Source organism: Odocoileus virginianus, chromosome 10, assembly GCF_023699985.2.
Source record: "Odocoileus virginianus isolate 20LAN1187 ecotype Illinois chromosome 10, Ovbor_1.2, whole genome shotgun sequence".
Taxonomy (NCBI): Eukaryota; Metazoa; Chordata; class Mammalia; order Artiodactyla; family Cervidae; genus Odocoileus; species Odocoileus virginianus.
Genome location: NC_069683.1, coordinates 791,513 through 805,109, shown reverse-complemented (window position 1 = coordinate 805,109; position 13,597 = coordinate 791,513). Strand labels below are relative to the sequence as shown.

Sequence of the window (13,597 nt, the reverse complement as noted above, 5' to 3'; positions counted from 1 at the left end):
TTTGGATGAGTAATTTTCAGTTGTACCGTGGACACCACTTTGCAAATAAAGGTCCATACAATCAAAGTTATAGTTTTTATAGTAGTCATGTACAGATGGGAGTTGGACCATAAAGAAGACTGAGCACTGAAGAATTGATGCTTTTGAACTGTGGTGTTGGAGAAGACTCTTGAGAGTCCCTTGGACTGCAAGGAGATCAAACCATTCAATCTTAAAGGAAATCACCCCTGAATATTCATTGGAAGGACTGATGCTGAAGTTGAAGGTCCAATATTTTGGCCACCTGATGTGAAGACATGACTCACTAGAAAAGACCCTGATGCTGGGAAAGACTGAAGGCAAAAGGAGAAGGGAGCAGCAGAGGATGAGATGATTAGATGGCATCACTGACTCAATGGACATAATCTGAGCAAACTCCGGGAGATAGAGGAGGACAGTCGAGCCTGGCGTGCTGCAGTCCATGGGGTTGCAAACAGTCAGACCCAGCTTAGCAACTGAACAACAACGTGGCTGAGAAAATAGGCTTTCCTTGTTTTTTTTTTTTTGTCTGTGCTTAATGGTGTTTTTGGGTTACAGGCTTCTTGAGCACTCAGTTCTGGAGATGTGAAGAAAAACAAACAAATAAAATGCCCCAGGAAACTCACCACCATGTCATTCTTTGGATTTCAAGGTCCCTAGCTCTTCTGCCTTCTGAAAATCTTTGTCTTCTTTGTCCAAAGTTTTAGCTGTAACTAGTGGCAGGAATAGACAAAAGTCTATCTACTTCACCTTGTCCAAAACTGGAAAGTAGAATTAAATGAGATCTAAACTCTTAGATAATGGTAGATCTCATCAGAAGGATAGTAACGTGACCAGTAACATACATATTCTCAGAAACACTTTATTCCTTCTCAGTAACCATATCGGATTAGCAGAAAAGGGGGTTAGGAATCTAGATCTTAACATCAGAAAATTGGGAATGAGGAGTGGAAACTTGGGTTCATTGTCTGCTTTATGCAAGGCTGTAGTACAATTCTTGTTGAGGTCAGGTAAATCTTAAATAAGGGAAGACAATAATAGAATTGAGGAGTCAGAAACACTGGACCAAGCTTTAATCCTGTTGGTTTAATTCCTAATCTGGTTCCATCATTTAAAAATGTGGGTGGCTAATGAAAAAGGATGTAACCTGCTAGATTTGATGAGTTGATTGGGATAACAGCGCCATGTCTGTAGGATGATTTCAAGAACATAGTGCCATTATGATCACTGTCCACAATGCTGTACGGTCGGCAGATTTTCCTGAATATTATTCCCACAATCTGACCATTTCATTTGGGACCACTGTCATCATCAGCTCAGCTCAAAATAATTTATAGATGCCAAAAAGGGATTTTTATACCTAGTTCCAGACTCAGAGTATATTTCTTGGGAGTATGACTAGGTTGCAGTGGTTTGGCGTTATTTAAATATAGTTGATAGATTCATAATTTTTGCTCTATTTAACTTTAATATAGTTGATACTTTCAGGTGGCATGTGGAGAATGCAGATATTATTACATAATCATTTCAGGACACTTTCATTACCTCTCTTTCATTTGGGGAGTTCATAATGGAGGTGGTTAAAGTCCTCTCCTTTTTATATTTAGATACCTATTTTATATTTAGATTCATACTGATGTTTGACAGAAAACAACAAAATTCTATAAAGCAATTATCCTTCAATTAAAAAATAAATAAATTTTAAAAAAGAAATTGCAACATTTTAGTCATTTATTTGCTTAAGTAGCCTTTAGTTCTTACCCCCAACATTCTTGCTTCCTGTCTTATCCACACACGATCTTGTGGCATTTTTCACTAAGGATACAAGAGAGAAATGAGAAGATAAATGCTTCTTTTTTATAGGAAAATACGGAGACAAATAAATACTAATTATGTCCTTGAGTAAGATGCTTAAAATTGAGGGAAATTTAATCCTACAGCTGCTCATTTTTCACTGTTTCATAATTCCCTGAGAGATGTTTTTCATCAAACCACCAATATCACTATCTTGAAAAATCCAATCATTAGTTCTCAAATACTTTTGTTCATTTAACAACCTTAAATAGGACTCTCTCTGTGTGTGTTAGCTGCTTAGCTGTGTCCAACTCTTTGCAACCCCATGGACTATAACCCACCAGGCTCCTCTGTCCATGGAATTCTCCAGGCAAGAATACTGGAGTGAGCTGCCATTCCCTTCTACAGGGGATCTTCCGGAGCCAGGGACTGAACCCTCATCTCCTGCACTGCTGGCAGACTCTTTACAGTGTGAGCCACCACGGAAGCCCAAGCAGGACTGTAAAAACCAGTTTATGGTGGTTGCTCCAGTCCATCAGCCCCTCTAAGTATTACCCATATCCCCACATTTACAGGGTCAAAAAAGTTGGATTTTTTGTCTTGCTGAGTTTCTCATGGCACCTGGTTAACTTCTTGCCTTTAGATTATGTAATCATATCTGTTCATACAATACAATAAATGTACACAGGTACCTTCATTTTGCTATTGCTAGTAAGAGATGGTTTTTTTCTTGCAATCAAATTGTCTTTTTTTTTTTTTAATCACCTTGTCCTCTAATTTTTCTCACCTGGCAATCTACTCTCACAATCTAATCTCCCGAATCTCCAATGTCTGGCACCTTTTCTCCCCCGTCAACCTCTTTATTTTATAGCCATATCAGAAATATAAGACTTTGTCTTTAAATTCACTAATAAACTTTTCCTTCCATTTAAACGAACTCTTAAGGTTTGAGTTCTCTTAGCTGGCCTCCTGAAGCCTGAAACCGAAAGAGGCAGAAAAGTATAGTAGAAAGAGCCAAATTTGAGTTCAAATCTTGTCCTTACCCATATCCTTTATTCTCTCACAGGGTGACTCCTCAGCAGCAAACCCCCTCTAGAATTGCGCAGGTGGGCAAATAAGACTAACCGGTACAAAACGGAAACTCAAGAAGACCTTGTGTCGGGAATGCCCGGCCTCGGCATGGTCTACACCAACCGTGGGTCCCTGCTCGCTGAATCACGCGGCGAGCCAGCGGGGCGCGATCTCGCCGGCGGTGCCCTTCGTTCCGGACCCAGAAGCCCGGCGGCAGCAGTGGCCGAGCCGGTCCTGCCTTCTCGGCTGGGCCCCGCATCCCCCTCGCGCGGCTCCAACGCAGCAGTTGTGGCCCAGAGGGCGGCTTCCGGCGGCAGCGCGTGGGGCCCCCCGGGACGCGTGCACGGGCGGCCTCGCCGGGATGTGCAGGTTCCGGGGACACGGATAAGGATGACATGGAGCGGCAGAGGAGAAGGGAATGGCAGCCCGCTCCAGACCTCCTGCCTGGAGAATCCCATGGACGGAGGAGCCTGGCGGGCCGTGGTCCATGGGGTCGCAGAGAGTTGGACACGACTGAAGTGACTGAGCACGCACGTAGGCGGTTAACAGAGACAAACCCTTTGCTGCCTGTGTTGGCATCACACTCTGCGTTTGTGAGCATCACAGTCTGGGCCACGCCTGATTATTCCCTGGCTGCTTCAGCAGAGACATCTCCGTCAAACACGCGGTCTCCCCTCCCTCTTCTGCTAGGTTTGTATTAGCAACGGTCTTTCTGCTTTTAATTTTCACAAGTTGTACCGGGAAGAGAACTGCTCAGCAAAGCTGAGTTCTGGTTTTATTAGAGGCATGGGTGCTTCAGCAAAATATTTATCTTTCTTTTTCCTTCGGTTGTTTTTCTGTACAATGAGATAATATATTTTCTGTGTACCTCCAGTGTTCACACTAAGTTACTCTGAGAACTGAAATCGGGTTATACAAGTTTAAAATATGCTGTAAACAGGTCCCAACAACTAATATATTAGAATTCTAGCTTGACAGCCATCTCCATGATGACATTATACTGGGTACCATCAGTTCAGTTCAGTCGCTCAGTCATGTCCAACTCTTTGTGACCCCATGGACTGCAGGCCTCCCTGTCCATCACCAGTTCCTGGAGCATGCTCAAACCCATGTCCATTGAGTCGGTGATGCCATCCAACCATCTCATCCTCTGTCATCCCCTTCTCCTCCTGCCCTCAATCCCTCCCAGCATCAGGATCTTTTCCAATAAGTCAGCTCTTCACATCAGGTGGCCAAAGTATTGGAGTTTCAGCTTCAACATCAGTCCTTCCAGTGAACACCCAGGACTGATCTCCTGTAGGATGAACCGGTTGGATCTCCTTGCAGTCCAAGGGACTCTCAAGAGTCTTCTACAACACCACAGTTCAAAAGCATCAATTCTTCGGTGCTCAGCTTTCTTTATAGTCAAATTCTCAATCCATACATGCTTTTTACTATACTGTCTAGGTTGGTCATAACTTTCCTTCCAAGGAGTAAGCATCTTTTAATTTCATGGCTGCAATCACCATCTGCACTGATTTTGGAGCCCAGAAAAATAAAGTCAGCCACTGTTTCTAGTGTTTCCCCATTTATTTGCCATGAAGTGATGGGACTGGATGCCATGACCTTAGTTTTCTGAATGTTGAGCTTCAAGCCAACTTTTTCACTCTCCTCTTTCACTTTCATCAAGTGGCTGTTTATTTAGTTCTTCTTCACTTTCTGCCATAAGGGTGTTGTCATCTGCATATCTGCAAAGTAGAGGCCAAACCCTAACTGGAATGGATTCAAGAGAGAATGGGTGAGAGGAGATAGTTTGGGAATAGTCAAAATGGAAAGTTTTTTTGAGTTTCGTTTTTAAACAAAGGAAAGAAATGTTTTCAAAGAACGGAAAGTGGTCAGGAGGTTTTTGTTTTAAACAGGAGAAACAATAACATCCTTTATATATTTGTGAGAGTGATCCAGAAGAAAGGGAAGACCTGAAGTCATCAAATGAAGTGAGGATGGAGTGGGAAGTCTTTTTGACTGTGTCTCCTGGAATCTGCATTTTATTGGGCACAGAAATCTGTATATCTCTAACCTCTTCACAGGAAACATTCTGTATCTCCTTTTCCTGAAAACCTTCCTTTCTTTTGAGGGCAAGAGTTTTCTAAGCATTTGCTCACTTTCTGGAACCAAGAGTCCTTAGGTATGGTGAATGATGAATACATTTTCTGTGAATTCTACTGAAACTGCGAGACCCACACTGCCCTTCAGTAGCCACATGTGGAAATTAAGCCTTTGAAATGTAGTTCGTCTGAGCTGACATGTTAAAATGCACACAAAATTTTTAAAGACTGGATATGATAAAAAAGAATGTAAAATATCTAAATATTTTTGAAATGTATGGTTAATGAAATATATTATTAAACTTAATTTCACCTGTTTCTGTTCACTTTCTTAGTGTGGCTACTAGAAAATTTTAAATTACACATGTAGCTCAAGTTATTTTTTGTTGGATAGAGGCAGTCTAGATCTTTTCACTCTCCTATAAGCCTCTTCCTTCTTTCAGTTCATCTCTTCTTGATGTCTTCTGTCTGCATTTACATGAAATCTTAACAAGGCCCAAAAGGCACCATGTGAGCTGGCCCTGCCTGTCTTTCCAACTTTGTCCTTAATCACCTTCCTTTTTAATCAATGAGTTATAGACATGCTATCCTCTCAGACCAGCCAATCTCTTTCCTTTCTCAGGATTTTATTCTATTGCCTCTGCTTGGAGTACTTGTCTTCTGACTTGGAAAATGGCTTGAAAAACCACCTTCTTAGATAAGCACTTATTTTCTATCTAAAATAGTGCCAGCTATCCACACCATCTCTCTTCCCATTATCCTAGTCATTTCCTAAAAAGCATTTTCTAACGCCATGCTTCCTAAAATTCTCCTACAAAGTCATTAAAACAAACAAACAAACATATGTATCATTTATCTTCTCCTTGACTCCATTAGAGCCGGGATCTTTTCTGTCTTGTTTACAACCAGGATCTAAAACAAGGGTGGATATCTAAATAGATGATACATGAGCACAAGCAATAAAAATTGATTATATGTATGATAACATAGGAATACTTAAATGTTTTAGTCAAATTCGGTACATGTCTGTTTGGGTAGTATGTTATTGGAAATCATAGAAACTAAAAATAAGTGATTAAAGCTGCTTGAAGTAATTATGGCTGAAACAGCTGCTTTCTCACCACTGTCTGTCTGTTCCTTTAGTTTCAGCACTTGACTCTCCAAGTTCTATGCGCACTCTTTGTGGACTCCTTTCCATGGCCTTATATTTTGGCCTTAAATGAAATTCTTCCCTAGGATCCCTTCCATTTTTATTCTTGTCAAAAATCATAATTAGAAAAGACCCTTTGTCTCTGATTTTAAGGCCATTCGATGAGGTCTGGATTCTCTAATAAGAGACCATCTGGTCATTACTTTGTAACATTTCATACCTGGTTTCTTATGGACCTTTGATTGCTGAATCTGGGCTTTCTTGATTGGAAATGCCATTTGCATATATGGGGTGCACCATAACCCTGTAAATAACTTCCAAAGCTAAATTACCATTTTAGAATTCTCTACTGAATTCCTAGTCTCATATTTCCAACTTCCTAATAACTGCTTCTACATAGATTTTCCAAAAGCACCTCGGATAAAAAAACAATCCCATCTAAATGCATCATCTGCCTATGATAAACCTTTTCTTTCCCCTCTATTCCAGCTAACTCCCAAGCCCCAGCACTGGTATCACTTGCAAATATAACCAATCTCCAAATTCTTCTCATTTTTTCTTTCATATACATCACGAACTTTTTGCTCTTTGTCTTCATCTCCCATATTCTAGCTGTAACACGCATCATCTCTCCTCTAGAAAATTGCAGCAATTGTCTAACCTAGGTATCCCATTTTTAGTACAACGGCCACCTCAGTTACATTCTTCACATTCCCACTTCAAGAACTAACCAAAAGTCTGTGTTTCCACAGTACTCCATCATGGACTGACTGGAATTCCAGTGCCTTAGGATGTCATTCAAATCATATTTTATTTTCCCCTTGTTTACTGTACAGCCTCACGTCCTACCTTCTCTCCATAGACACTGTGGTTCATTTATCAAACTACTTTCCATTCTACAGATATGCCGTACCTTCTTCCCTCGGTCAGAGCAGGTCAAGTAGCCATTGAATATGAACTCATTTTAATTAAATCTCTATTTTTGAATGAATCTGACTAAGTCTAGTAAGTAGGGAAATACCATTATCAGACATTAGAACTCGTATATGTGTGTGTGTGTGTGTGTAGCATTATTTTCCTTTTCCACTCAATTTCAGGGGCTGGCTCATAATATTTAATGACTGAAAACATTTTGTTTTCTTAAAATGTATGGGCTTAATGTCAGTTCAGATAGTTTGAGTTCTTAAAATTTTGGTTGATTAATAAAACTGAGGCACTAGGGTCAAATTATCTGTGTGTTTTCTTTTCCCTTATTGGTTTCTTCTATAGAATTGTCTCTTTGGAAAGTTTTTTCATATTCAAGATACTATAATCTTTATTGATGACTATCCCTGTTATCTGACACATTTGTTTTGAGTAAAACTGAAAAGTCTTAGGCCTAACTTGGTGAGTGTGATATCCTATTTTTCTAGACTAAAACTCGTTTTATTTCTTCACAAAATGTGAACTCTGTTTTTACATCCTATCTTCTATCAATCACTTGTGCTTTGAAGTGAAAGTGAAAGTTGCTCAGTCATGTCTGACTCTTTGTGACCCCATGGACTATATATAGTCCATGGAATTCTCCAGGCGAGAATACTGGAATGGGTAGCTTTTGCCTTCTCCAGGGGATCTTCCCAACCCAGGGATCAAACCCAGGTCTCCCGCATGGCAGGCAGATTCTTTACCAGCTGAGCCACAAGGGAAGCCCAAGAATACTGGAATGGATAGCCTAGTATTCTTTATTTATGCTTTTATATGAATGAATTTCAGAATTGGGAGTACTATTAGTCTATACCGGTGAGAACCTAGGATTAGAAGAATGATTATCTGGGGGAACTGTGGTTTGACTCAGACATACATGGACCACCTAAAAGTAGGCCTCTTTTATCATCTGGTTTCTAATGCCCTCCTGCTGCTGAAAGTCCAACCCTCAGCCCTTCCTGCAGTTCTGATGTTCCCAGGTAGCAGAATTTTTCTCATAATAAATTCCTAACCCCATACTCCTTTGGGGAAAAGATATGCTCTCTCTGTTGGACCTTGGTATTGCCTTTGGATTCTTTGTTAAGTGTGAGTCTGTGGCATGAGCCTTACAAACAGTTGACATGGAAATTAATTGTTGGGTAGTGGCAGGGACGGGCGAGCCTGGTGGGCTGCCCTCTATGGGGTCGCGGGGTCGGACACGACTGAAGCAATCAGCAGCAGCAGCAGCGTTACTCGCTCAGTCGTGTCCGACTCTTTGCGACCCCATGGACTGTATCCTGCCAGGCTCCTCTGTCCATGGGATTCTCCAGGCAAGAACACTGGAGTGGGTTGGCATTCCCTTCTCCAAAGGATCTTTCTGACGCCGGGATCGAACCCGGGTCTCCTGCACTGCAGGCAGATTCTTTACCGTCTGAGCTATCTGGCCCTGAGATTTTGTTTGTTGGGAGATTTTCGACTATTGATTCAACATCCTTGCCTGTTACTGGTCTGCTCAGATTTTCTGTTACTTCATGGTTCGGTCTTAGTAAGTTGTAGGTTTCTGGGACTTTATCTATTTCTTCTAAGCTATCTAATTTGCTGGCATGTGATTGTTCATAGTATTCTCTTATAGTCTTTTATAATTGGCATCAGCTGTAATGTCTCTTTTTATAATTTTATTAATTTGAAGCATCTATTTTTTCTTAGTTTAGCTATGACTAAGAAAAATTGTCAGTTTTTTCCAAAAATCTCTTAGTCTTATTCATCTTTTTTACTGTCTTTCTAGCCTCTTATTTACTTCTGCTCTAATCTTTACTATATTCTTTTTATTAACTTTGGGTTTAGTTTGTTCTTTTTCTGTCCCTGAGTTGTAAGATCAGATGTGTACCTGAGATCTCTTTACTGCAGGCATTCACTTCTATAAACCCCCTCTTACAACGGCTTTCACTGCAGCCATTTTAACATGTTGCATTCACACTTCTATTTCTCTCAAAATATTTATTTCCCTTTTGATTTCTTGACACTTTGCTCAGAAGCATTTTTTCATTTTGTGTAAAATTTCCAGCTTACCTCAATTTCTTTGTAGTTTTATACCATTGTGATTAGAAAAGATATTTGGTATGTTTCAATCTTCTTAAGTTTGTGAAGACTAGTTTTTTTGACCCAGTATACGATCTATCCTGGAAAATGTTCTATGCTCCCTTGAGATGAATATGTATTCTGCTGCTGTTGGATATGATCTTCTGTATATATGTCAGGTTCAATTGTTCTAAAGTATAGTTCAAGTGCATTATTTCCTTACTGACTTTCTGTCTGGATAATCTATCCACTATTGCTATTAATTTCATTGCTGTCTATTTTTGCCTTGAGATCTGTTAATAATGTTCAATATATTCAGGAACTTCAAAGTCACATTTCAGAGGAGCATGCAAATGGGGATGTGAAGAATTTGTCATCGTTGTGCAATGTACCACTTAACTAGTTCTATCTTCTTTCTCTTGGCCTGTATGCAAACTTAGCTTTCCCCTAACCTAAGAGCATAAATCATATAAATTAGCATATGCTCTAGTGTCTACATTTTCATGTCCTGTTAAGTATTTTTAACTTCCTGCAATTTGTCCCAAGATGTAAGTACTGAGACTTTATTATTTGCCCTTTCCATTACTGACTTATTTGACTAACTTGAATCCCTATCTTGGGACTCCTTTGGTTTCATGATACTATAATTCCTTAATTTTTTTTTTTTTCCCATATGACCACTTCCCAGATTCTGCTGCATCTTCTTTCTGGTCATGATCTTAAAGTTAGTTTTTTTCAGAGTTCTTCCCTTAGTACTCTTTAACTATTCACTCAATACTTCATCCTATTTGGTTTCATCCATCCTCATACTTTTAAAACCAATTAAAATTGTTAGTCACTCAGTCATGTCCAACTCTTTGTGACCCCATGGACTGTAGCCCGCTGGGCTCCTCTGTCCATAGAATTCTCAGGCAACAATACTGGAGTGGGTTGCCACTTCCTTCTTCAGGGGATCTTCCCAACCGAAGGATCAAACTTGGGTCTCCTGCATTGCAGGCAGATTCTTTACTGTCTGAGTCGTCAGGGAAGCCCTTAAAAATAATTGGGCTGAAATAAATATACCAGAGGCTATCCATATCAAGTATACAGTTAGATGAATTAAGCAAATTGAAAATCCATGTATCCTTCACCCAGTTTACTAAAGAATCACTCACTGGCTCTGTGGTATCACAGCCCATACCTTTCCTGGTTTTAACTTCGACAAGGCTTGCAGAGTGCAGAGAGGCCCCACGTCGTCTTCACCCAGTGTCCCCAGTGGTTGCGTCTTGTGTAGTCCAGTACAATATTCAAACCAGGTATTTCATGTTGGTGCTGTGTGTGTGTTGTCCTGTGCCGTTTTGTCACGTATGGACAGATTTCCTCTGCCAGCTGAAACGGCGTCAGGTGAAGACAAGTGAAGACCTTAGGACACTCCTTACTAACAGACACACAAAGTGAACCCAGATAAAGCACAAACGCTCAGAGACGCGACCTAAAGCTGTGGTGACTCGATGCCGAGACGCTGGGCTCTGGAGAGGGAGCTTGGCAGCACCTCCCTTGCTGCTTGAAGTGCTCGCTGCAAAATAAACACTGGTGCTGCTTTTGCTTTCTGCCCTTTTTTTTCTTTCATAAAATTGAAGACACTCTTCAGATTTCTTTCAATTAGGTGAAAACAGGTTCTAATGTAGGTCTTTCATAAAGGTGAACGTAAAGTGAACTTTTAAAAAGTGGGGGATGCCTGCAGAGTCATGTGACATCTGCAGCGATCAAGACCCAGAGCTGCTCCGTTACCACGGAGATGGCCCTCAGGCTGCTCCTTCGCAGCCGCGCCCAGCTCACCACCCGTAAACCGGTAATCTGTTTCCCGCCATCTTCGTGTTTGCCATTCAAGGATATTTACACAGCGGACCCTTTAGCAACGTCAGGGATTGGTTCCAGGACCCACCAGGGACACCAAAATCCACAGATGTTCAAATCCCACAGTTGACTCTCTTTGTGGCTCTGCATCCATGAATTCAACGAACCACAGTTCATGCAGTACTGTAGTATTTATTGAAAAAAAAAAATCTGTGTGTAAGTGGACCTATGCAGTTCAAAATTGTATTATCCAAGGGTCAACTGTATGTGCTGTGCTGTGCTTAGTCAGGTCTGATTCTTTGTGACCCCATAAACTGTAGCCTGCCAGGCTCCTCTGTCCATGGGGATTTTCCAGGCAAGAATGCTGGAGTGGTTGCCATGCCCTCCTCCAGGGGATCATCCCAACCCAGGGATCAAACCCAGGTCTTCTGCATTGCAAGCCAATTCTTTACCGTCTGAGCCCCCAGGGAAGTCCAAAAACAAACAAAGAAAGAAAGATGTGGAATGACACGGTATGTGACCTTTCTGAGATTGGCTTTCACTCCGAGTGATGCTCTTGGGATCCATTCAAGTTACTATATTTGCTAATGGCATTTTGTTAAGAATTTTTTTTGCACTCTAATGAAGGATATGGTCTGTAATTTTCTTCTTTTGGTATTGCTTTTTTACCATTTTACCATCATGGTAACAGCGTTTTGCCTGTTCTATTTTCAGGAAGAGATTATGTAGAATTGGTATTACTTTTTCTTAAAATAGTCCATAGAATTCTCCAGTGGAACCACGTAGGCTTGAAAAATTATTTGCAGGTAGTTTTAAAATATAAATCAGATTTGAAAAATATCTATAAGAATATTGAAAAGTTCTATTTCATTTTAGCAAATTGTGGCAGCTTGCACTTGTCAAGGAATTGATCCATTCAAGTAAACTGTCAAATTTATGCATAGAGTTGTTTGTAGTGTTCCCTTACCATCCTTTCCGCTCACCACAGGTGGAAAATGCTTTATATTTCCCTTGAACTGATATTCTACACATGGTGGAAACTACCTCAGAGTATGAGTAAAGGATCCCAGCTGAGAGATCAGTACCAGGACTACTACAGCGTCAAAATATATCACCATGTGATGGAGAAACATGTCATCTGTTTGATTTTACAGAAAAAATGGGGGATTTTCAAGTCTGTAAAGGAGGACGGCTGCAATACCATTCATCTCTGTGTCAAGGAATGCAGGGCTTTCATGAATCCAAACACTAGAACCCACAGTCTACAGAGCTGGAGTTCACGGTGACAGGGTCCAGGGGCTGCCAGATGGCGACGGAGCAGTCATAGGCCACTGCGATCAGGAAATTTTTGTCCAAATCTGCAGTGTAGGCAAACATGTATTTGGCTGAGTTTGCTTTCTTTGGGACCCCTTACCATCCTTTTCATGTCTGTGGGCTTTTTAGTGATATCTCTCATTTCATACCTTCTGTTAGTAATGTGTTTCTTCCCTTTCTTAGTCTTCCTAACGTGTAGTCAGTTTCATCATCAATCTTTTCCAGAATTAGGTTTTTTTTTCCGGTTCTGATTTTTCTACTTTCCTGTTTTCAGTTTTATTGATTTAATTTTTCTGTTTCCTTCTGCTTTCTTTTGGTTCCTTTTTTTTAAAGTTTCTTGAGTTCAAATGTTAGATTGATTTAAGGCGTTTCCTATTTTCTAATGTAGATATTAAATGCTATAAATTTCACTGTTTTAGCTGTATCACAATAAATTTGGTATGTTGCATTTTCATTCCCATGTTGTTTACATGCATGCTAAGTCACTTCAGTCGTGTCTGACTCTTTGTGACCCCATGGACTGTAGCCTGCTATGCTCCTCTGTCCACAGGATTCTCCAGGCAAGAATCCTGAAGTGCGTTGCTGTGAAACATTTTTAAAAATTCCCTTGAGACATCCTCTTTAACCTGGGAACTATTTAGAATTATGTTGTTTCATTTCCATCTTTTCTTCTGAAAAGTTACCACAATCTTGACTTCCAATAGGTATTTTGTTGGTTTTTAATCATTAAACAAATTGAATCATAAAGTATGTAATACTTCACGCTTGATACTTTTGCTCAGCACTAAATTTACTTCGTGAGATTATTCTACCACTGATGAACATTTGGATTTGGAATTTTAGATTATTTTTCCAGTTGGGGTTTGGAATGCAGATTCTAGGACTATTCTATGAATATTCTTATCTTTTGTTAAGAGCATATATACTAACTTTTACACTTTGAATCTAGGAATGAAGTTTCCATATTGGATATTCTCAAATTGGTATCCAAAGTGGTTTAAGCAATTTATATAAGTCTATCAGCAGGGTATGTAAATTACAGATTCTACACATGATTCCAAAGACTTGGTATTATCACTGCTAAATTTTTTTGCCATTCAGGTGTGTGAGTAGTGCTATGTTTTACTAAAATCTTCAACATTTTAATGGTTTTTGTCTGCTTATTCCATCAATTATTGAGAAAAGTTGCTAAAATTTTTCCAGTATAATCATGGATGATTACTTATTTTAGTTCAACTTGCTTTATGTATTTTAATATTACTTACATACAAATATAGAATTATATCTTCCTAATAGATGGACACTTTTG

At 40.0% G+C, this 13,597-nt stretch overlaps 1 long non-coding RNA gene across 4 annotated transcripts in view; it reads right to left on the bottom strand.

The window, feature by feature from the left end:
- The window catches only part of LOC110152202 (uncharacterized), a 50,588-nt gene extending 47,483 nt beyond the window's left edge, over nt 1–3,105 (bottom strand). For 2 of the 4 annotated variants that reach the window (XR_011489829.1, XR_011489830.1), the window contains exons 1-3: nt 2,856–3,105; nt 1,780–1,833; nt 645–779 (exon numbers count right to left, since the gene is read on the bottom strand). This is a non-coding gene — a long non-coding RNA (uncharacterized lncRNA). The remainder of the gene's footprint in view (nt 1–644; nt 780–1,779; nt 1,834–2,855) is intronic. The other 2 variants (XR_011489831.1, XR_011489828.1) reach the window with 2 other exon arrangements.
- Between the last annotated feature and the right edge of the window lie 10,492 nt (nt 3,106–13,597).